This window comes from Hemicordylus capensis, chromosome 7, assembly GCF_027244095.1.
Source record: "Hemicordylus capensis ecotype Gifberg chromosome 7, rHemCap1.1.pri, whole genome shotgun sequence".
In the NCBI taxonomy this organism is placed as follows: Eukaryota; Metazoa; Chordata; class Lepidosauria; order Squamata; family Cordylidae; genus Hemicordylus; species Hemicordylus capensis.
The window spans coordinates 2,162,141-2,187,148 of NC_069663.1; the positions used below are offsets into that span (position 1 = coordinate 2,162,141).

General features: G+C 48.3%; 1 protein-coding gene across 1 annotated transcript in view; it reads right to left on the reverse strand.

Moving 5' to 3' along the window:
• The window catches only part of LOC128332509 (uncharacterized), a 160,155-nt gene extending 136,331 nt beyond the window's left edge, over positions 1 to 23,824 (reverse strand). The window contains exon 1 of the mRNA XM_053266832.1: positions 23,716 to 23,824. The gene's annotated coding sequence lies outside the window, so the exon portion shown is untranslated. The remainder of the gene's footprint in view (positions 1 to 23,715) is intronic.
• Between the last annotated feature and the right edge of the window lie 1,184 nt (positions 23,825 to 25,008).

Here is a 25,008-nt window from a genome sequence, read left to right on the forward strand (position 1 = left end):
TATCCCCTCTATTGTTTGTAATCGCCATGACCCCACTTTCACAAATACTAAACAAAACAAGCCTCAGATACCAAACATCTAAAACATCCAGTCAAATCAACCATCTGCTGTACATGGACGATCTGAAGCTGTATGGAAAGTCCCAGTCAGAAATCGAATCACTGCTAAACACTGTCCGTATATTCAGTAGCGATATAGCAATGGAGTTTGGACTAGACAAGTGTGCTGCATTAATAATGAACAGAGGGAAAATAAGAAAAACAGAAGGAATAGAACTGCCCAATAGAAGCAAGATCAGGAACCTGGAAGAGAAAGAACCTTACAAATACTTGGGCATTCTCCAGGCTGATAACATCGCACACACTGAAGTTAAAAGAAAAATGGGAAGTGAATACATCAGGAGAGTCAGAAAAATCCTCAGGTCCAAACTCAATGGCGGGAACATCATACAAGCCATAAACACCTGGGCTATACCTGTTATTAGATACACTGCAGGAATAATAGACTGGACCCAGGCAGAGCTGGAGACGCTAGATCGTAAGACCAGGAAAATCATGACCATCAATCGTGCTCTGCACCCCCACAGTGATGTAGATAGGCTCTACCTCCCTCGCAGCTCAGGTGGAAGAGGAATGCTGCAAGTCCATCAAACAGTAGAGGAGGAGAAAAGAGACCTTGAAGAATATATAAGGGACAGTGAAGAAGATGCACTTCAAATGGTCAAGAACGCACAACTGTTCAACACCAATGAAACAAAACAGGCCTACAAGAAAGAACAAGTCAAGAACCGAGCAGAAAAATGGAGAAATAAGCCCCTGCATGGTCAATATTTACACAATATAAGTGGAAAATCAGACATCACCAAGACCTGGCAATGGCTTAAGAATGGCAACTTGAAGAAAGAAACAGAGGGTTTAATACTGGCTGCACAAGAACAGGCACTAAGAACAAAAGCAATAAGAGCCAAAGTCGAAAAATCCACAACAAACAGCAAGTGCCGCCTTTGTAAAGAAGCAGATGAAACAGTGGACCACCTGATCAGCTGTTGTAAGAAGATCGCACAGACTGACTACAAACAAAGGCATGACAAGGTAGCAGGGATGATACACTGGAACATCTGCAAAAAATACAAGCTACCTGTAGCCAAAGATTGGTGGGACCATCAAATTGAAAAAGTTGAAGAAAATGAAGATGTAAAAATATTATGGGACTTCCGACTACAAACAGACAAACATCTGCCACACAATACACCAGATATCACTGTAGTCGAGAAGAAAGAAAAACAAGTGAAAATAATCGACATAGCAATACCAGGGGATAGCAGAATAGAAGAAAAAGAAATAGAAAAAATAATAAAATACAAAGATCTACAAACTGAAATTGAAAGGCTGTGGCAGAAAAAGACCGAAATAATCCTAGTGGTAATTGGCGCCCTGGGTGCAGTTCCAAAAGACCTTGAAGAGCACCTCAACACCATAGGGGCCACAGAAATCACCATCAGCCAATTACAAAAAGCAGCTTTACTGGGAACAGCCTATATTCTGCGACGATATCTATAACGATTGACAATAAAATTCTGGCATCCCAGGTCCTTGGGAAGGACTCGATGTCTGGATAAAACAAACCAGTCAATAACACCTGTCTGACTGTGTAAACAAGAAATAATAATAATAATAATATTTTCCCTTCTACGGAGTGAAAGCAGCTACTCTGGTGAGAACGCAGGTGGCAGGATGGGAAGGAATGGAGCAGCTCCGTCAAAGTGGCCACTGCAAAAGCAGGAGCATAACAAGGTTGGAGTGGGCCCAGAGACGAGGTTTTACAATGGGCCCCTCACTGATTGATTGGTTGGTTGGTTGGTTGACACATTTCACAATATATAGTGCACTCACACTCACATCCCCAATATGTATCACATCCCTTAACCGCCCTGATCCATTTTGGAAGGGCGGTATATAAATCAAATAAATAATAATAGGAATATGGTGAATATTTATAAAGTTATATTTATATCTATTACTATATAGTTATATTTATATCTATAACTATATATAGTTACAAATATAACTAAATTTATATAGTTATATAGTTCACTGCCAGAACTATGATCTCAGGGAACTAATGGGGAAGTTCCAGATTTGTTTCTGGTTGATTATGCAGCCTTGTTCGTTCTATCTATCTATCTATCTATCTATCTATCTATCTATCTATCTATCTACGCAGATAGTCTCCCCCAAGCACCAGAGCTGTGTGTGTGTTGGGGTGTGTGTGTCTTTTAGCTGGTCTTCTATAGGCTATCGAAGCTACTTCCTTGGAGACAGGGAAAGAAATGTCAAAGAGGGCTCTCACAGATGGAGCGGGCATTGCACAGAATGCTGTTTAATGCAGGGACCAACAACCATCACGTTTGCTGGGAGCATGGGGGGGGCGTTGGGGGGGGTCAGCACAAAAGGAGAATGTCCCATCTGTCCCAATTGTATCCAAGTAGGCTTCCCTCTCACCATCATCATCGGCTGTCAAAGTCGAAGATCCAGCTGGCCACTTGATTCCTTAAGCAAACAGGCAGCCTTCGGATGCTCTTTCTCTCTCCCTCCCTCTTAGGTCCAGAGGCAGGCAGGTTTAGCTTGAGGCTTGTTTAGCAGAAAATTGATGGTTGGAGAGAAGCAATGGTTTTTGAGAGATTGGCTGCTGGTTTTTGAACTAACTTAAGTTTCCAAATTGCGTACAAAGGCAGCCCCACGTAGAGCGCAATGCAATAGTCAAGCCTGGAGGTTACCAGCTGATGCACCACTGTTTTGAGATTGTTCTCTTCAAGGAATGGACGCCGCTGGTGAATCAACCAAAGCTGTTGGAAGGCACTCCTGGCCATAGCCTCCACCTGAGATACCAGGGTGAGGCTTGGGTCCAAGGGTACTCCCAAGCTGCATACCTGTTCCTTTTGGGGGAGTGTAACCCTCACCCAGGACAGGAAGATCTAACTCATCCTTCAGATTCTGAGTGCCTACAATGAGCACCTCCGCCCATTACTGCCTGTAGGCAGGCATTTAGGGAATGAATGCCATTTCCTGATGATGGTGGTGGTGGTGATGACAAGGAGAAATAGATGACAAGCATCCTGATAACACCCTGCACCAAATCTGATGATCTCACCCAGCGGTTTCATGTCGATATTAAAAAGCACTGGTGATAGAATGGAGCCCTCTCAACTCCATAGCCAGCTCTAAAGCCAGTTTGAAATGGGTCTAGATAATCCGTTTTCTCCAAAACTGTCTGGAGTTGGTAGGCCACCACTCTCTCAGTCACCTTGCCCAACCATGGGAGATTGGAGACTGGCCTGTAACTAGCCATCTCTAAGGGATCCAGGGAAGGTTTCTTAAGAAGTGGTCTATCTATTGCCCCTCCTCCAAACAGGGGGTACTCCCTCAGCGATGCATGAATGATATTAACGAAGACACAGCCAACAATCTCCTTGCTAGATAGAAGCAGCCAAGTTGTAGGAACACAGGAAGCTGCCATATACTGAGTCAGGCCATTGTCCCATCCAGCTCAGTACTGTCTACACAGACTGGCAGCGGCATCTCCAAGGTTGTAGTCAGAAATCTCTCAGCCCTATCTTGGAGATGCCAGGGAAGGAACTTGGAACCTAGATGCTCTTCCCAGAGCAGCCCCATCTCCTAAGGGGAATATCTTACAGTGCTCACACTTCTAGTCTCCCATTCATATGCAACCAGGGTGGACCCTGCTTAGCTAAGGGGACAAGTCATGCTTGCTACCACAAAACTAGCTCTCCTCCTGTTAGTCGGGCAAGGTTCCAGAGAACAGGTGGTAGGCCGCACCGCCCGAAGCAGCTCGTCCACATCCTCAGAAATCACAGATTGAAACTGATCCAGCATAATACTGCAAGAGGGATTGCTGAACACCCCCTTCATAACCCTTGCAGAAATAGTGGAGTCCAAGTCAGCCCAGAATACAGGAGATTTTATCCGCAAATAACCCATTAAAAGCTTTACAGCAGAACAAATTCTCCGGGGACTGATTCCAAACAGAAAGAGCAGAAATTAAACTCCTCACAACCTGGGATAGCTCTGCTGAACGCAAATCTGCATGCACAATTCATGCAGACCAAAATTGGTTTTTTGCCGCATGCACCGCTATCACATAAACCTTCAAATGGATCCAGTGCTGTGTCCTGTCAAATTTGAGCCAGGTTTTCCTCCACTTGTGTTCCAGTCACACCTACTCTGATGCTTCAGCCCCCGCAACTCCTCTGTATACCAAGGGGCCATTTTTGAAGCAGGTTGGAAGGGACGCTTAGGAGCAATCGTGTCTCTTGCCCTGGTGAGTTCCAAATTCCAGGTTCCCACCAGGGCCTCGACAGACTCACTGGCAGCACCAACATTAAAACCCTCCAAGGCTTTTTTGGAATCCTACTGGATCCAGCAGCCTTCTCGGGTGGGCCATCCTAATAGGTCCACCACCCCTGCAGGGGTGGGTTGTGGCTGTGAAGCAGGCAGTGGTCCGTCCATAACAATGGGGAAACCACAGGATCTTCTGACGATGGAGCCCAACAGAAGACCCAATTGAGTGTGTTTCCGGCACCATGAGTTGGTCCTGAAATTAATTGCGATGGGCCCATCTATTTCATGGCCTCTATGAACTCCCAAGCTGCACCAGACAAGCCAGCCCCAAAGTGGATACTGATGTCGCCTAACATCAAAAGTCTGGGAGACTCCAACACCAACTCTGTGACTGGTTCCATCAGCTCAGTTAGGGAGTCCGTTGGGCAGCGGGGTGGACGGTACACCAACAGTCTATCCCTAGTTCCCAGCCTCAAAAATATACACTTGGTATAAGTCATCTGTCTCACAGAGGCTCTGGTAAGGGAGATGGTATTCTTATGGACCACAGCCACCCCACCCTACCCCACCCCAACCACTTCCCCTAACCTGCTCCCCATCAGAGTAACCTGATTGGAGAACCTGGGCCCAAACTGGACCCCTTTCCTCCCACAGCCAAGTCTCAGTTATAGACTTATACAAGCCGGGTCAGCTCCCTGCCTCACCCATGATCAAGTCGTGGATGATTTCGGTCTTCTTCTGAACTGACCTGGCATTGCAGAGGAGCAAGGTCCTGCTCCAGTGAGTGTATGCACACGCTCTCTACTGAAGGAGATTCGGGGCAGAAACCCTGTGTGTAAAGCCTCCTGCAAACTCTAGCCCAGACCTCCAGCCCCACCCTAATATAACCTTCTCCTAGACCTCAGCCCCACCCCGAAGGCCCGGCACCAAAAGCTGGCCCCCTTTGGAGGCCAGCTTTGGTGGCCGCCTAGAGGCGGTCTGCCGGCCCTCTGGTGCACCTCCCTCCTTTTTATGCCTCCAAGAGCTCAGCAGCCCCTCCCAGGGGTGCACCAAAGTAATTCAGGTGCCTGGACCACCCAGCCATGAGACACCCCTCCCCCCGCCCTGTATGAGGCCCCCCAATCTCATTGGGGGGGCCGCCCCTCCAAAGCTCCGCTTAAAAAAATACTTGTGGCTGGGGGGGGGAGTGGAGCAGTCCTCCCTCCCCCCTCCTCTGGCGGCAGCCAAGAGAGATGATGGACCCATCTCTCCATCATCTGGTAGAGTGGTGTGGTTAGGAAATGCTTGGAAATGCTGGAACACAAGGTGGACACCAGCAGCAGCCGTCAGGAGGGGTGCCGTGCTGGGGTTGGATAGGGCCAGTTGCTCTGTCCAGGAGAGACGCCGGACCCATCCGTTGGGGCCAGCATCTTTAAGAAACTGCGAGGCACGCCTGCTCAGAGGAGATCATCGCAAGCCCGTGACGTTTAGGCTTGCAACGATTTCTAAACTGCACGGGCGCGTCTGGCAGTTTCTTAAAGATGCTGGCCCCAACAGATGGGTCCAGCATCTCTCTTGGCTGCCGCCGGAGGAGGGGGGAGGGAGGACTGCTCCACTCCCCCCCCCAGCCACAAGTATTTTTTTAAGCGGAGCTTTGGAGGGGCGGCCCCCCCAATGAGATTGGGGGGCCTCATACAGGGCGGGGGGAGGGCTGTCTCATGGCTGGGTGGTCCAGGCACCTGAATTACTTTGGTGCACCCCTGGGAGGGGCTGCTGAGCTCTTGGAGGCATAAAAAGGAGGGAGGTGCACCAGAGGGCCGGCAGACCGCCTCTAGGCGGCCACCAAAGCTGGCCTCCAAAGGGGGCCAGCTTTTGGTGCCGGGCCTTCGGGGTGGGACTGAGGTCTAGGAGAAGGTTATATTAGGGTGGGGCTGGAGGTCTGGGCTAGAGTTTGCAGGAGGCTTTACACACAGGGTTTCTGCCCCGAATCTCCTTCAGTAGAGAGCGTGTGCATACACTCACTGGAGCAGGACCTTGCTCCTCTGCAATGCCAGGTCAGTTCAGAAGAAGACCGAAATCATCCACGACTTGATCATGGGTGAGGCAGGGAGCTGACCCGGCTTGTATAAGTCTATAACTGAGACTTGGCTGCGGGAGGAAAGGGGTCCAGTTTGGGCCCAGCTTCTCCAATCAGATTACTCTGATGGGGAGCAGGTTAGGGGAAGTGGGTGGGGTGGGGTAGGGTGGGGTGGCTGTGGTCCATAAGAATACCATCTCCCTTACCAGAACCTCTGTGAGACAGATGACTTATACCAAGTGTATATTTTTGAGGCTGGGAACTAGGGATAGACTGTTGGTGTACCGTCCACCCCGCTGCCCAACGGACTCCCTAACTGAGTTGATGGAACCAGTCACAGAGTTGGTGTTGGAGTCTCCCAGACTTGATGTTAGGCGACATCAGTATCCACTTTGGGGCTGGCTTGTCTGGTGCAGCTTGGGAGTTCATAGAGGCCATGAAATCTATGGGCCTATCCCAATTAATTTCAGGACCAACTCATGGTGCCGGAAACACACTCGATTTGGTCTTCTGTTGGGCTCCATCGTCAGGAGATCCTGTGGTTTCCCCATTGTTATGGACGGACCACTGCCTGCTTCACAGCCACAACCCACCCCTGCAGGGGTGGTGGACCTATTAGGATGGCCCACCCGAGAAGGCTGCTGGATCCAGTAGGATTCCAAAAAAGCCTTGGAGGGTTTTAATGTTGGTGCTGCCAGTGAGTCTGTCGAGGCCCTGGTGGGAACCTGGAATATGGAACTCACCAGGGCAAGAGACACGATTGCTCCTAAGCGTCCCTTCCAACCTGCTTCAAAAATGGCCCCTTGGTATACAGAGGAGTTGCGGGGGCTGAAGCATCAGAGTCGGTGTGACTGGAACACAAGTGGAGGAAAACCTGGCTCAAATTTGACAGGACACAGCACTGGATCCATTTGAAGGTTTATGTGAAAGCGGTGCATGCGGCAAAAAACCAATTTTGGTCTGCATGAATTGTGCATGCAGATTTGCGTTCAGCAGAGCTATCCCAGGTTGTGAGGAGTTTAATTTCTGCTCTTTCTGTTTGGAATCAGTCCCCGGAGAATTTGTTCTGCTGTAAAGCTTTTAATGGGTTCTTTGCGGATAAAATCTCCTGTATTCTGGGCTGACTTGGACTCCACTATTTCTGCAAGGGTTATGAAGGGGGTGTTCAGCAATCCCTCTTGCAGTATTATGCTGGATCAGTTTCAATCTGTGATTTCTGAGGATGTGGTACGAGCTGCTTCGGGCGGTGCAGCCTACCACCTGTTCTCTGGAACCTTGCCCGACTAACAGGAGGAGAGCTAGTTTTGTGGTAGCAAGCATGACTTGTCCCCTTAGCTAAGCAGGGTCCACCCTGGTTGCATATGAATGGGAGACTAGAAGTGTGAGCACTGTAAGATATTCCCCTTAGGAGATGGGGCTGCTCTGGGAAGAGCATCTAGGTTCCAAGTTCCTTCCCTGGCATCTCCAAGATAGGGCTGAGAGATTCCTGACTACAACCTTGGAGATGCCGCTGCCAGTCTGTGTAGACAGTACTGAGCTGGATGGGCCAATGGTCTGACTCAGTATATGGCAGCTTCCTGTGTTCCTACAACTTGGCTGCTTCTATCTAGCAAGGAGATTGTTGGAGGTGGCCTCGTTAATATCATTCATGCATTGCTGAGGGAGAACCCCCTGTTTGGAGGAGGGGCAATAGATAGACCACTTCTTAAGAAACCTTCCCTGGATCCCTTAGCGATGGCTAGTTACAGGCCAGTCTCCAATCTCCCATGGTTGGGCAAGGTGACTGAGAGAGTGGTGGCCTACCAACTCCAGACAGTTTTGGAGAAAACGGATTATCTAGACCCATTTCAAACTGGCATTAGAGCTGGCTATGGAGTTGAGACGGCTCCATTCTGTCACCAGTGCTTTTTAATATCGACATGAAACCGCTGAGTGAGATCATCAGATTTGGTGCAGGGTGTTATCAGGATGCTTGTCATCTATTTCTCCTTGTCATCACCACCACCACCACCATCATCAGGAAATGGCATTCATTCCCTAAATGCCTGCCTACAGGCAGTAATGGGGGGAGGTGCTCATTGTAGGCACTCAGAATCTGAAGGATGAGTTAGATCTTCCTGTCCTGGGTGAGGGTTACACTCTCCCAAAAGGAACAGGTATGCAGCTTGGGAGTACCCTTGGACCCAAGCCTCACCCTGGTATCTCAGGTGGAGGCTATGGCCAGGAGTGCCTTCCAACAGCTTTGGTTGATTCACCAGCTGCGTCCATTCCTTGAAGAGAACAATCTCAAAACAGTGGTGCATCAGCTGGTAACCTCCAGGCTTGACTATTGCAATGCGCTCTACGTGGGGCTGCCTTTGTACGCAGTTTGGAAACTTAAGTTAGTTCAAAAACCAGCAGCCAATCTCTCAAAAACCATTGCTTCTCTCCAACCATCAATTTTCTGCTAAACCTGCCTGCCTCTGGACCTAGGAGGGAGGGAGAGAGAAAGAGCATCCGAAGGCTGCCTGTTTGCTTAAGGAATCAAGTGGCCAGCTGGATCTTCGACTTTGACAGCCGATGATGATGGCGAGAGGGAAGCCTACTTGGATACAATTGGGACAGATGGGACATTCTCCTTTTGTGCTGACCCCCCCCCCACGCCCCCCCATGCTCCCAGCAAACGTGATGGTTGTTGGTCCCTGCATTAAACAGCATTCTGTGCAATGCCCGCTCCATCTGTGAGAGCCCTCTTTGACATTTCTTTCCCTGTCTCCAAGGAAGTAGCTTCGATAGCCTACAGAAGACCAGCTAAAAGACCCCCCCCCAACACACACACAGCTCTGGCGCTTGGGGGAGACTATCTGCGTAGATGGATAGATAGATAGATAGATAGATAGATAGATAGATAGATAGATAGATAGATAGATAGATAGATAGAACAAGGCTGCATAATCAACCAGAAACAAATTTGGATCTTCACCATTAGTTCCCTGAGATCATAGTTCTGGCAGTGAACTACATAACTATGTAAATTTAGTTATATTTGTAACTATATATAGTTATAGATATAAATATAACTATATAGTAATAGATATAAATATAACTTTATAAATATTCACCATATTCCTATTATTATTTATTTGATTTATATACCGCCCTTCCAAAATGGCTCAGGGCCGTTAGGGGATGTGATACATATAGGGGATGTGAGTGTGAGTGCACTATATATTGTGAAATGTGTAAACCAACCAACCAACCAACCAATCAATCAGCGAGGGGCCCATTGTAAAACCTCGACTCTGGGCCCACTCCAACCTTGTTATGCTCCCGCTTTTGCAGTGGCCACTTTGACGGAGCTGCTCCATTCCTTCCCATCCTGCCACCTGCGTTCTCACCAGAGTAGCTGCTTTCACTCCGTAGAAGGGAAAATATTATTATTATTATTACTATTTCTTGTTTACACAGTCAGACAGGTGTTATTGACTGGTTTGTTTTATCCAGACATCGAGTCCTTCCCAAGGACCTGGGATGCCAGAATTTTATTGTCAATCGTTATAGATATCGTCGCAGAATATAGGCTGTTCCCAGTAAAGCTGCTTTTTGTAATTGGCTGATGGTGATTTCTGGGGCCCCTATGGTGTTGAGGTGCTCTTCAAGGTCTTTTGGAACTCCACCCAGGGCGCCAATTACCACTAGGATTATTTCGGTCTTTTTCTGCCACAGCCTTTCAATTTCAGTTTGTAGATCTTTGTATTTTATTATTTTTTCTATTTCTTTTTCTTCTATTCTGCTATCCCCTGGTATTGCTATGTCGATTATTTTCACTTGTTTTTCTTTCTTCTCGACTACAGTGATATCTGGTGTATTGTGTGGCAGATGTTTGTCTGTTTGTAGTCGGAAGTCCCATAATATTTTTACATCTTCATTTTCTTCAACTTTTTCAATTTGATGGTCCCACCAATCTTTGGCTACAGGTAGCTTGTATTTTTTGCAGATGTTCCAGTGTATCATCCCTGCTACCTTGTCATGCCTTTGTTTGTAGTCAGTCTGTGCGATCTTCTTACAACAGCTGATCAGGTGGTCCACTGTTTCATCTGCTTCTTTACAAAGGCGGCACTTGCTGTTTGTTGTGGATTTTTCGACTTTGGCTCTTATTGCTTTTGTTCTTAGTGCCTGTTCTTGTGCAGCCAGTATTAAACCCTCTGTTTCTTTCTTCAAGTTGCCATTCTTAAGCCATTGCCAGGTCTTGGTGATGTCTGATTTTCCACTTATATTGTGTAAATATTGACCATGCAGGGGCTTATTTCTCCATTTTTCTGCTCGGTTCTTGACTTGTTCTTTCTTGTAGGCCTGTTTTGTTTCATTGGTGTTGAACAGTTGTGCGTTCTTGACCATTTGAAGTGCATCTTCTTCACTGTCCCTTATATATTCTTCAAGGTCTCTTTTCTCCTCCTCTACTGTTTGATGGACTTGCAGCATTCCTCTTCCACCTGAGCTGCGAGGGAGGTAGAGCCTATCTACATCACTGTGGGGGTGCAGAGCACGATTGATGGTCATGATTTTCCTGGTCTTACGATCTAGCGTCTCTAGCTCTGCCTGGGTCCAGTCTATCATTCCTGCAGTGTATCTAATAACAGGTATAGCCCAGGTGTTTATGGCTTGTATGATGTTCCCGCCATTGAGTTTGGACCTGAGGATTTTTCTGACTCTCCTGATGTATTCACTTCCCATTTTTCTTTTAACTTCAGTGTGTGCGATGTTATCAGCCTGGAGAATGCCCAAGTATTTGTAAGGTTCTTTCTCTTCCAGGTTCTTGATCTTGCTTCTATTGGGCAGTTCTATTCCTTCTGTTTTTCTTATTTTCCCTCTGTTCATTATTAATGCAGCACACTTGTCTAGTCCAAACTCCATTGCTATATCGCTACTGAATATACGGACAGTGTTGAGCAGTGATTCGATTTCTGACTGGGACTTTCCATACAGCTTCAGATCGTCCATGTAAAGCAGATGGTTGGTTTTTCTGGCTGTTTTAGATGTTTGGTATCTGAGGCTTGTTTTGTTTAGTATTTGTGAAAGTGGGGTCATGGTGATTACAAACAATAGAGGGGATAGTGAGTCCCCTTGGAAAATGCCTCTTCTAATGCTAACCTGTCCAAGTGCCTCGCCGTTGATTGTTAACTGTGTACTCCACATGCTCATTGCTTTTTAAATAAATATCTGAATGTTTTTGCTGACACCAGTTGTTTCTAAACATTTTAGTATCCATGTGTGAGGCAATGAATCGAAGGCTTTCTTGTAGTCAATCCATGCAACACTTAGATTGGTTTTTCTTCTCTTGCAGTTTTCTAAGATCATTTTGTCAATCAGCAGCTGGTCTTTTGTGCCTCTGGTGTTCGGGCAATTTCCTTTCTGTTCAACTGGAAGCTGTTTGTTAGTTAATAAGTGTTGCATCACTTCATCTGCTATTATTCCAGTTAATAATTTGAACATGGTTGGCAGGCAGGTTATCGGTCTATAATTACTTGGAACTGCACCTTTTGCTGGGTCTTTCATGATGAGATGAGTTTTCCCAGTTGTTAGCCATTGTTCAATATCACCTCCTTGCAAAATGTGATTGAACTGTTTTGATAGTTGTTTATGAAGGCTTGTTAGGTGTTTAAGCCAGAAGCCATGCATTTAATCGTCGCCTGGCGCAGTCCAATTTTTAATTTTCTTTGCTCTTTCACTGATTAATTCTGGTGTTATTATTAGATCTTGCATTTGTTGGTTACATTTTTTGACTTCTTTCATCCAGCCTGCTTTTTTTATTATAATCTATTGGATTGTCCCATAATTTCCGCCAGAATTGCACTGTTTCTTCTTTATTTGGCGTTTCTACGTTTCTTGCAGTTTCTCCTTCTACGCTTTGGTAGAAACGTCTCTGATTCGACTGGAATTGGAGATTCTGCCTGTGTTGTGTAATTCTGGCTTCATATCTGATAATCTTCGTTGATACTGCTGTTATTTGCTGCTTTATTATTTCCAGGACTTCTCTCATTTTCCTTGAATCTAGATGGTATTTTTGGATCAGATACTGTTTAGTGTTTTCATTCTTCATCTTCTTGTCTGGCATATCTTTCAATTTACTAGCATCTGATCTAAGCCTGGAGATTTTATTTTCTAATCAAATCTTCCATTTAGGTGATGTACTGCTTTCTTTTTTTACAGGTCCACTGATCTTCTATCCGAGCTCTTGTGTTGTTATTGTTGCTGCACTGTACATGAGTTGCTTTGTTTCTTGCAAATTATTGGTTGTTATTTCTGCAAGTGCAGCATTGACATCTTTTAATGCCTGAGCAAGTTGTTTTTTGGCAACTGTTTTTAGAGCGGGAAGTCGAACCCTGGTGGTTGTTTGCTTCATGTGCTCAGTTATTTTTTGCTTTAGTTCTTCTTGCTTTTCTGTTAAACGGCATTTGGGTTTTTGAGGTGAAGGCAAAGGGGAGGTTGCCTGGTTTTGATTTTGAAATACTTCAGCAACGGTGGTATCCTCTATTTCCAACACCTCCATCTGTGCCTGAGCAACTGCTTCAGTTGGTGGTAGTTCTTCTTCCATATCTTGAGCCTGTGTTGCTCTTTGCAGTTCTTCCAGCTCAACTCCTGTGAATACTTTATTTCTTATTCTGAATCTTCTCTGGTCTGCTAGCCTTTTTTCTATTATTTCTGTATCTGGATGCTTCTCTTTCCAAATTTGGTACATTCTTTTTAAATAACCTCTTCAAGTTGGACTAGACTTGTAATAGCAGATCATTATTTCCTTCTTGGCATTTTTTGTATATTTTTTTCGGTTAAGCGACGTTTCTTCCAGTAGCTTTGCTGTCTCCAGCCCTGGTTGCTCAACTGAAGATCCTGTGTCCTGTAGCCCACTTGCCACCAGATGTCCAGGGAGTATAGCACCTGGCGCGGTCCTTGTTGACCCGGGCGACGACCAATCCGGTATTAATTTATTAAAGTTACGTCTCACCATATTGTTGACGGGAGAGGCACTCTTTGTCTGGATCCTCTGGTGAGACCTGTCTTGTAATAATAATAATAATAAATAATAATAATAATAATAATGATGATGATGATGATGATGATGATGATTAACATTTATATCCTGCTCTTCCTCCAAGGAGCCCAAAGCAGTGTACTACATACTTAAGTTTCTCTTCGCAACAACCCTGTGAAGTAAGTTAGGCTGAGGGAGAAGCGACTGGCCCAGAGTCACCCAGCTAGTCTCCTGGCTGAATGGGGATTTGAACTCAAGTCTCCCCGGTCCTAGTCCAGCACTCTAACCACTACACCACGCTGGCTCTTCCGATAGCCTTTGAAGTACCCCTAGGGGTACTAGTACCCCCTGTTGGGAACCCCAATCTATCTCAATATTGTCTGTTCTGTCTGGCAGTGGCACTCCAGAGTTTCAGGCAAGAGTTTTCCCCAGCTCTCCCTGTAGATGCCAGGGATTGAACCTGGGACCTTCAGCATCTTTAAGCTGATACTCTACCACTGAAATACAGCCCCATCCCTAACACAGTCCAAGGGACAATAAAATGCTCCTTTAGGGAATAATGTTTGAAAACTGCATGCAGAAGGTTCCACATTCCCTCCCTGGCAGCATCTCCAAGACAGGACAAGATTTTTTTTTTATTTTTAGGACAAGATTTTAGGACAAGATTTTTTATTTTATTTTTTAGGACAAGATTTTTTTATTGAACCAACAAACTACCAAAGCATACGAAACCCTTGCCTGTAACCTTGGAAAAGCTGCTGCCAGTCTGTGTAGACAATACTGAGCTAGATGGACCAAGGGCCTGACTCAATATAGAGCAGCTTCCGATGTTCCTAAGTTCCTATATTCACAGTCAAGTCCTAAGTGTTTTGAAACGGAGGGGGGAAATGTTTAAAACTGAACACCTGGACATTTTTGATGAAACTGTGAGTCTGGATTTGCTTAAAATGGCAAGAGGGTGGTGGACAGTAGGAAGGCAGGAAGGCAGACTAAATAAATATCATAGGATTTGTCTTACACATAGTCTTACACAATGCTTGCTTCTGGTAAAACTTGTTTTTGTTTTTTAAAAAGCATGTGGTTTCTGCATAGAATAAATGTGTGGTTTTTTCCCCTGGGGAAGAGCATGAGCAATACCCTGCTAACTAGGCAAAGAGGCACCTTTTAACGTGGTGATTCTCTTTATTTAGCAGGGGGAGAGTAAATGGCCCTCTCGATCCCCAGCACGGCATCCCTCCAGTGACTTTTGCTGGTGTCTATCTTATGTTTCTTTTTAGATTGTGAGCCCTTCGGGGACAGGGATCCATCTTATTTAGTTATTTATTATTCCTCTGTGTAAACCAACCGGAGCCATTTTTGGAAGGGTGGTATAAAAATCAAATGAATGAATGAATGAATGAAATCTTACCTGCAATCTGAAGAGGGGGAGGCGGCCCACAATACCGAAAATGATGCTAATACACCAAACTGTCCACGTGGGAAGTTTCAGGGCAGAGAGCGTCCAAGTTAGGTGCTTTTTTAAATTCTTCTTAAATTTGGATTCCCAGAAGTTGTTTGAGAAGGAGACCTGGTCTTGCGGTACTAAGCATCATCATCATCATCATCATCATCATCATCATCATCATCATCATTTATTCAACTAGCACTTGGCAGAGTTGTAATAAAGGCCTTGGGAAAGATATTTAGATGCCATGACGTGTCTATACCTACAGAGATTAGAATAGTTTGGACAATTGTTTTCCCCGTGACACTCTGTGGATACAAAAGCTGGATTTTTAAGAAGCAAGATAAAAAAAGTATTGACACTTTTGAACTTTGGTGCTGGAGAAGACTTTTGAGGATACCATGGACAGCCAGGAAAATAAACAAATGGATCACAGAACAAACCAATCCAGAATTTTCACTCAAGGCAGAAATGACCAGGCTCAAACTATCATACTTTGGACACATTATGCGAAAACCCAGCTCCCTTGAGAAGTCCATAATGCTGGGGAAAGCTGAAGGCAAGAGAAGAAAGTGGCCAGCAGCAAGGTGGATGGACCTGATCACGACAGCAATGGATGCACCACTGAGAGACCTTAAAGGCCAAGTTGAAGACAGATCATCCTGGAGAGAATCTATCTATGTGGTCGCTAAGAGTCGACACTGACTTGACAGCACTTAATCAATCAATCAATCAATCAATCAATCAATCAATCAGGGAGAGAGAGGGGGATATGTCTCCATCATCTCTCTAGGAGGAAACAAAGAAGATTGACTCAACACAGGAGGTACCTGAGGAGTCAAAGCAGGGTTCATAGAGTAGAGGCAAGCAGAGACTGGTGAGGAGACCCTGACTAGCTCCCTCTGATCCCAATGCCCCTAGTTGCCATTAGGTGAGTTGGTGCAAAAGTTCGATGCACTGGAACTCCATCTCCAACACGTATAGACAATAGTGAGCTAAGCAGACCAATGGTCCGGCTTGGTATAAGACAGCTTCCTATGTTCCTATGTACAACTCCCATGGAATCACAGGATCATAGAATGTCAGAGCTGGAAGGTACCTTAGAGTTCTTCATTCCCCTACTCCGTGCAGGAAACTGCTACAGCAGCTCTGACAGATGCCTGTCCAGCCTCTGTTTGAAAACCTCCAGCAAAGGAAAGCCTACCACTGCATGAGGGAGACTGCTTCGCTGTCGAACAGCTCTTACAATTATTTATTTGTTTATTGATTGATTTGTTTTGATTTGATTTGATTTTTATACCGCCCTTCCGAAATGGCTCAGGGCGGTTTACAATTAAAACAGAAAACATTAAAAACAATTAAAACAGAGATACAAATATAATTACCAATTTAAAACAACTTAAAAAACAATTAAACTATCAAAACAATTAAAACCCTGAAAACCAGGTTAACATTAAAACAATTAAAAACTGATTAAAATCCCTGAAAGGCCAGGCCAAACAGATGGGTTTTAAGGGCTCTCTTGAAGGTCAGCAAAGAATCAAGATTACCAATTTCTGCTGGGAGTGTATTCCACAGTCCAGGAGCAGCTACAGAGAAGGCCCGCCTCTGAGTCGTCACCAAACGAACCGGTGACAACTGGAGACGGACCTCCCCAGATGACCTTAACGTGCGGTGGGGATCATGTAAAAGAAGGCGCTCTCTAAGATATCTTGAACCCAAGCCGTTCAGGGCTTTAAAGGTAATAACCAGCACTTTGTATTTTTCCCGGAAACATATTGGCAGCCAATGTAACTTTTTCAAAACAGGCATCATATGGTCTCTCTGGGTTGCCCCAGAGACCAATCTGGCAGCCGCATTCTAAACTAACTGAAGTTTCCGGACTACATACAAAGGCAGAATGAAGAAATTCTTCCTAATGCCTAGCCTAAATCTGCTTCCTTGCCATTTCAACCCATGGATTGTAGTAGCCCAGCCCTCAGGAGCAACAGAGAACCAGTCTGTTCCTTCTTCTATAAGGCCATGGTGGCCAGGGATGTTGTAGTTCAGTATCATCTGGAGACCCAAATATGAGGACCCCTGACCTTCGAATGATGAGTTCGTGTTCTAGCATACAGTCGAGATGTGCAACGAAACCAGACCACACCCTTGTGCAGCAACTATAATGTGCCAAGGGAAGGCAAGTAGTTTGCGTAAGAGAAAACACACTCAGAATTTATCATTTCCACAGTCCTTTTTAGTGCTTCACAATGGATATCACATTGCTCCTCTTCTGTTTCTGTTGTGAAATGTCATGATGCATCTCTTGAACTCCTCCCTCCTCCTTCCATGATCTTCTGGGTATTTGAAGACCATCCTTCCAGGCCTTCACAACTCTGGTCCTGCCCCCAGTAGAAACATAGGAAGTTGCCTTATACCAAGTCAGACCCTGGGTCCGCCTGGCTCAGAGCTTTCTGGCACAATATTGTCTATTCTGACTGGAAGCAGCTCTCCAAGGTCACAGGCAGCTTTTCTCTGTTGCCCCCGAGGACTGGATTAGAAATTGGATTAGAAATTCCATGGGTTGAAATTGCAAGGAAGGAGATTTAGGAGACGACAGGGATCAAACCTGGGACCTTCTGCGAGCAAAGCAGATGCAATTCCAGCTCCGTGATTTCCAGCTCTCTGCTCTTAACTGATCGGGGTGGGGGTGGGGGCCAGTTCTCTCCTGCGTCTGCTTCCCTCTTCACTGTTCTAGCTATGTTTCTCAGGAAGACGGTTCCCAGAAGCAGTTTAACCCAGGCTGCTCGTCTGCAGCGCAGGCATCCCTATGGATCACGGTGTTGCTGGCCCGGCTAACCCCACTTTGAAGCCCGGCCTTTAGACAAAGTTTAGGGTGCGAGCGTGCCCTTTACCCCGGCACTGGGATCAGATGGGTGCTCGGGCTGCTTGTTGCCTGAGTGCACACAGAGATGGGTGCCTAGAGCGCCCGTCTCAGAGGAGAGGAGAGCTGGTCTTGTGGTAGCAAGCGTGTTTTCCCCCCTTAGCTGAGCAGTGTCTGCCTTGGTTTCATTTGAATGGGAGATTAGATGTGTGAGCACTATAAGAGATTCCCCATCAGGGGATGGAGCCGCTCTGGGAAGAGCATCGAGGTTCCAGGTTCCCTCCCTGGCAGCATCTCCAAGATAGGACTGAGAGAGATTCCTGCCTGCAACCTTGGAGAAGCTGCTGCCAGTCTGTGTAGGCAATACTGAGCTAGATGGACCAATGGTCTGACTGGCAGCTTCATATGTTCCTATCCCCCAATGCACCACGCTCGACACACTATGCATTGTGGGATATCCAAAGGTTGGGATGTGTCATCCCAGCCTCCAAAGATCCACACTGCTGGGAGCAGTGAGGATCATGTGAGCGCATGGTAGTATACCTGAAGAAAAGCAGAAGAATCATCTGGGGGAAAGATGAGTTGGACTCTGCCTACCCCACTGCCCGCCCTCCGCATCCCAGGACTATCATGTGAATAGCCTCAGGGTCTTACTCCTAGTCAGCTCTAATTCCAGCTTTAGCGCCATCTTTAAACTCTTCCTCCAGCTTTCACTAACTTTCTGCTGCAGGCGAGCCTCCTTTTATTCTCTTCCCCCCCTCCAATTTTCCGAAACTAACCCATTTAAAATTGACTGCATGTTATGCTTTAAAAGAAAATTATTACAAAATGATGTATAGATGGTATCTGACACCCAAAAAATTGGCATTAATGTATAAAAATGTATCAAACAAATGTTGGAAGTGTGGACAGTCTGAAGGCACTTTTTTTCCTATGTGGTGGAGCTGTGGGAAGGCTAAAGCATATTGGGAGATGATATATAATGAGTTAAAGAAAATATTTAAAATGACATTTCCTAAGAGGCCAGAATCCTTCCTGCTGGGAATAATAGAAGGTGCAATTTCTACAAGTAATTCAACGCTTTTTATGTACGCTTCGGCGGCGGCTAGAATTATATATGCACAGAAATGGAAGAGTAATGAAGTGCCTTCAAAAGAAGATTGGCTGATAAAATTTTTGGAATATGCGGAGATGGCAAAACTTACAACACTAATAAGAGACCAAAATTAGGAATGCTTCAAAGAAGGTTCGAAACCATTCTTGTTGTATCTAAAGAACTATTTTTCTGCTATGGACTTTACAGTAGGGTTCGAAATTTAGTAAAAAAACCTGCAGGTTGGGTAGATTAGCTGTGTTTGTAAGGATTTAAATTTATGTTTTGAACTATTATTATAGCAAGGGTGAACTTTATAGCTGATGATTCACGAAGAGATGTGTGCGGGAAGTCCACTTTGTCTATTCGTAATCAATGACATATTAATATTGTTAAAAATAATAAAAATTGAATTTGGGGAAAAAAAACCAAACCAACCAATCAAAATTAATGCGAGCTCCCCCCATTAAAAAAACAAAACCAAACCAATCCAATCCAACCCTCTCCTCCCTCCAAAAACCAAACAGCAGGACTCTTTCCCCAACCAGACCAAACTGTCAAACGGGAGCTGTGATCCCTGCCAGCTTCTTATTACAGAGCACAGGAAGGAAGCAAATACGCATTCAAAACAGAACTGTGAAGAGCACAAGAGGAGGTCAAGGCCTTGTTCCCTCACAAATGGCATTTCATACTTGGCAGGACTTTTTAATCACTGGAATGGAATCACATGTCATATTTGGCTGTATTTGAGGGAGTCAATGTTGGTTTGTAAGCTTGCCAGGCCTTGCCAAGGCTGTGCTTTCCGGGCACTCGATTGGAAGGTGCAGCTTGCTCCCAGGATCCTGTGCTCAGCAAACCTCATTGGCGGCAAACCTCAAGTGGGCTCCTCTGGAGTGATCCAAGCCAATTGTCTGAGTGAGTGCTTCCAAGCAAGAGGCATTTGCATGGACCTGTAGCAGTGTAGCAGCGTCTCCCTCAGCCAAGAGGTGAGCTTGGGAGTCTGTGGGCACAAACGCTCCAAGGGAGACGAGAAGAAAAGAAGATCTCAGAAAGGACTGGCTGTTAACAAAGTGGCAACTTTATTAATATACTTAAATAGGTTACAAGTCGTCACTTAACTTTCTAACTAAAGGAAACAAAACAGGACAGAATGGAGTAGGCAAAAAAACTTTCCATCTCGGCCAATCTGTTGGAAAGCCAAAAATTCCTACTCGGCCCCCAACAGGGCGACAAGCAAAGCCCATTCTGCCCCTGGGAGGGAGAAGGAGGGAGGGAGGGAAGGAGGGAAGGGAGGAAGCCCAGGGTCACACAGAAGAAGGGAATGGCAGGGCAAACAAAATTGGGGGGAGTCCCAGCCAGCCCCCAACCCCACCCCACCCCCGCTCCTTGCAGGCACGTTCACTTGGTCTCCTCTTCTGGGGCGGATCGACTCCTCCAGCCGCCCAGCAGCAGCACAAGCCTGCAAGAAGCACAAAGCAGCGTCAGTGGGGTTGCCCTGCTCCTCCTCCCTTTCTACTCCGGCAGCCCAGCAAGTGGGGATTGGGCAGGGGGCTGGGGGTTGAGGGGGGGGCAAGCCAGAGAATTCTGCTTGACCTCGGGCTCCCCACTGTGCAGCCACAGCATGGAGCAGGAGGGAGAGGAGGATTCTCTGGCCTGCCACCGGGCAGCACCAGGGGGCGCTACTGGGGCTGCAGGGGGCCCCCAGAGTCTCCCAGGCTCCTCTGCTGCTGCACCGGTTTGGGAGGAAGGAGGAGGGAGCGGAGGGGGGAGTGAGGCGTGGCTGCGGGAGTGGAGGGGGGGAGGAGCACACCCTCGGCAGGGGAGGGGGCGGATGCCTGGATGGGGCTTCCCCTGCCAGGGGAAGCCAGGCCGCTGGGGAAGGGGAGAAAGGTGGAAGGAGGAGGGGGCGCTCCTTGGCCAGCTGGTGGGAATGGAGGGAGGCAGTGACCTTGCCCTCCTGCTGGGGCCACACAGCCTCCCCGGACCCAAGGGAAGCCCAAGAATGTTTCCAAAGGGCCACTTGGGGGCAGGGTGGTCCTGTAGCCTCCTCCCACAGCCTGCCAGCAGAAGCAAGGGGAGGGGCTTCTGCACCCCAGAGGCGGGGCTTCCTTGGGCCAGGGGAGTGGAGCCTGCTTCCCCCTCACTCCTCAGACAGAACTGCACTTCCCTGCTGGATGTCTTCTTGTGGACAGATCTTGTGTCCACGCGGTTGGAGGAGGTCTTCTAGGAGGCCCCTGCGCTGCATGGTCTTTCCTGAACCTCCCTTCAGCTGCTGATCTTCAAGGGGAGAGCACGGGGCTGTTGTTCCTGGAAAGAGAGAAGGACATTGGTTCAGAGATGGGGGGTCTTCTCACACTCTCCCCCATGACACCACCAAGCACCAGGGACTCCTGGCAGAATATTTGTGTCCTCATTTCCCAGAGGGAAGAGAGATCTTTCCTCTTTCCCTTGGGCTACTGGTACAACCAGCCACAAGGGCCGAAGTTGGCATTCCAACACCAGGGAGGGTTGCCCAGATTCCTGCCCACCCTTCCTGCAGCCCCAGCCCCCTCCCTAACCATCGGGGCCCCTTCAAGTGAAGCCCTGCCTTGGTCTGCTCACCAGTCGGTCAGGTGGAGAGATCACCGTACTCTGGCGGGTGTCTCTTCTTCTTACAGCCCGCCCACAAGCGCCGAACGGCAGCCCGCAGCCCGTGCCGGGAGTGGAGGGAAAAGGCCTTCTTCACGATCTTCTCTGTCTTGCAGGCAACTCTCCCGACCTCGGGGTCATGGTCGCCAAGCAAGCTCTCCAGCGCTGGAGGGATGAAGGAGAAGGTTCAGAAATGGCATGAAGAGATCACCCCACCCTTGGCCAAGCCCCACCATTTCCACACCAAGAGGGCGCAAGTCCTGACTCTTTCTCCCCTGCACTCTGGGAAAGCCTACTGCTGAGCATCCCTGAGGATGCAAGCGGGACCTTCCATTTGAGGGGACAGGTGGCCCATTCCAGCTCTGTGGTCCCTAAATCTAGGCCTCTCCCCTCACAGAAACTTCCCCTTCCCACCCAGAAACCGGCACTTACCAGCATGGAAGGTCTCTATGTTCCCTTCAGTGAGGATGCTGCACTTTTTGTGGACCAGTTGACCTAAAAACAAGGGTGGAAGGAAATGGGACCACAGTTTAGGACCCTGCGCATGGACAGCCCACTTCCCATCATTCAGGAGAGGAAGTCCTCCCCTCTCTGCTCCCTCTGGGACTGACAGATTGAGCCATTCCTCCAGGGACTCTTACGTCACCTTGGAAGGAAATTAAGCCAAGAGACCTCGCTAATTCTCACTGGGCCAGTCCTCCTGGGGAGGGAACAGCTCCTGCCCCTCCACACCCTTCTGGCAGTGCCTTCCAAGAGAATGAACCTTTGCCCACCAAGATGACCCACTAAGGGAGACCCAAAAGTCTTGTTTCGCTTACCGATCAGCAGGGCAGCCGTTCTCCTCACTGAAGGCTGCTCGCTGCGGAAGAAGCCCAGGATCTTGGTGGCCTCCATCTCCACGGCGTCCTCTGTGCCGAGCTGCCGAATCTGGGATCAAGAGCAAAGACAAATCCCGAGTGAGCAAAGCATCGCCCAAAGGTCCTTGAGCCATTTGAGCCGAGGGATGGACAGGGAGGGGCTGCCCTTACCAGACACTTGGCGATCTTGTGGAGCAGCTCCTGCAGGCTGTAAGAGTCCCGCGCCAGCAGCTTGCCCTCCAGGTGCCATAGGAGGGCTTCCGCCAGGAGGCTCAGATTGTCCTTCGCAGCCTGCCAAAAGAAACACCGGAATGGGAGTGAAAAAGGCTGCCAAGGGATTCCAAGAAACCTCTTAGGGGGCTTCAAGGAGTAGGGCCTGGATGGGCCAAACCACAGTGGGACAGCTCGAGGATTCACCACCCCATGAGGCTAACTCTGGGGCCTGCCACTGGGTGGCTGGACTTGGGGAAGCCTAAACACCTTTGTAGGGGTGGCAGGAAGAAGTGTGCCCTCACCTGTGCTACCTCCAGGTCTTCATCCTCCACATGCATCAGCACCGCGATGAGGGTCGTGATGTTCTCCTCTGTACCCTTGTGGTGGTGGTGGCGGTGCTGCAGGAGATCCAGGTGGGTCCTCATGGCTGCCCTTCGGATCTTAGCCTCCTCCTATAAAGAAGAACAGGGCTTGTTATTAGGGAGGAATTCCTCACCTCCATAATTGATGAAGAGCTTGCATGGGTCTCCAGGGGGTTTCTGGTTTCCCTTCTCCAACCCAGTCGGAACCTGCAGGTTGGCCGGCCCTCATAGAGCCGGGGCGGAGGGCTGGCGTGCAAGTACTCACGTGGTGGAAGAGTGGGCGGCACAGGGCAGCCAGGACAGCATTCACCGTGGCCTGGTGTTCTGATGGACAGTGCCTCAGCCGCTCCATGAAGGCCAGGACCCCCAAAGTGGCTTCCAGACTGGAGGTCCTGAGCCCTGCCAGGATCCCGGCACTAAAATCCTGGGGTTTCTTGGCCTAGGGTGGGAAAAGGTGGCTCCTTGAAAACACATGCTAGTCCACCCGCTGCTAAACGCACCACAGAGCTGTCCGTGTTTGATGCTGCTTGGCCACCATCCACTGCCTTGGGGAGGAGATGACTCAAGCCATCCCAGAGGCACAAAGAGCGGGGAGAAGGTGGCATTGGAGCACGTGGGGAATCAGGCTCCTACTGAGAGATGCATTCCTGTGCCTTCCCTTAAGGATTTCTCCTTCGTCCTGTGGCAAGGGTTCCACAGACTGAATCCACCCAACTGGAGAAATCTCCCCATCACACCTGGGGATGCCTAGGAGCACCAGCCTCAGGAAGGGCTCCCCAAAGAGAGGAGTCTCCATGCCTAGGGATGCTCCATGCCCAGGGATGTCACTCACCGCCTTCAGGGTGCCATAAATTTGGAGAAGTCCCCTTTCGCTCAGGTAGCGGATGTTCTGGCTGGGGTGGACTAGCCACGCTACCAGGAGCGTCCAGGTCTTCTCTAAGGCAGCAAAGTCTTGGTCTTTCAGGAGCAGCTAAAAGAGGGAAAGGAGGAAAACATCCATCAGCCTCTGGGGCCAGACCCTCCTCTCAGGGAAGCCCACCCTGAGGAACACGCTGCTCACCTCCACAAAGAAGGCCACCTCTGTGAGCGAATGCTCTTCTGGATTTTTGTCCAGGCTGAAGGAGGAAGCCAGGTATGCCTTCAGCCTGGCCACTGTGGAGGACCGTGTCTGGAGGAGAGCCCTGCAAAACACCAAAAGACTCTGCTGAGTCCTGGGCGGAAGGTCCAGAAAGAGCAGACCTGACCCAAACCACACCAGCCCCCAGGCCTCCTGAGAGATCTCCTATTACCTCACCAAGAGGGCCACACCCTGGAGGCAGCTCTGCGTAGAGCACAGGGATTCCCAGCAGGTCTTCTCCGGGGTCACCTGTGCCACCCTCTCCAGCAGGGTCCGGACAATCTGCGCGGTCTCCCTGCAGAGAAGAGAAGGTTGCTGTCACCAAAGTGTGTGTCTCCTTGCGGGGTGGCGTAGTGTCAAGGGTGGATGGACTGTGTTGGACCATGGGAGGGAGACCACAGGGGTGAAGTGACTTTCCCCACAGTTGGTTTTTTAACACTGCAGACGCATTTTAAGGCTCTCTGCAGAGCCAAGAGGGCTGCAAATTCTGGGGTCTCCCCTGTGGAGCTGAGGGAAGGGACCACCGTGCCAGAGTCACCCCAACAGGCCAGAAATGCTCCTCACCCATCAGAGTGGGACATGGGAGAAATGACCCTAGCCTGTCCTCCCAGAGTGCTGGAAGGAGGACTTGCTGGCCCCGCTTTCCCCACCGCCATGACTTACTCAGGAGGCAGGTCTTGGCTGTCTCGGTTCCCGACTCCCTCGGTGGTGTTCTGCAGGCCGGTGAGGATCTTGTTAACCAGGCCCACCAGGAGTTCGGGGAACCTCTCCTCCACCTCACTGGCATACTCCACACACCGGACGACGTCCCCGATCTTCTTTGTTGCTCTCCCCTGAGGAGAAGAGGAGGGTCAGGCCTCAGCACACAGTCCGAGGGACGGTTATGGGTCAGGAGAATCCCCAGGGCGAGGCCAGTGCCATGGGTGTCTGCACCCACATCTTGGCCTGGAGGGTGCTGCCTCTGGCTCAGGGTACATGAGGTCAACTGCAAGGGAAAGACATCCACAA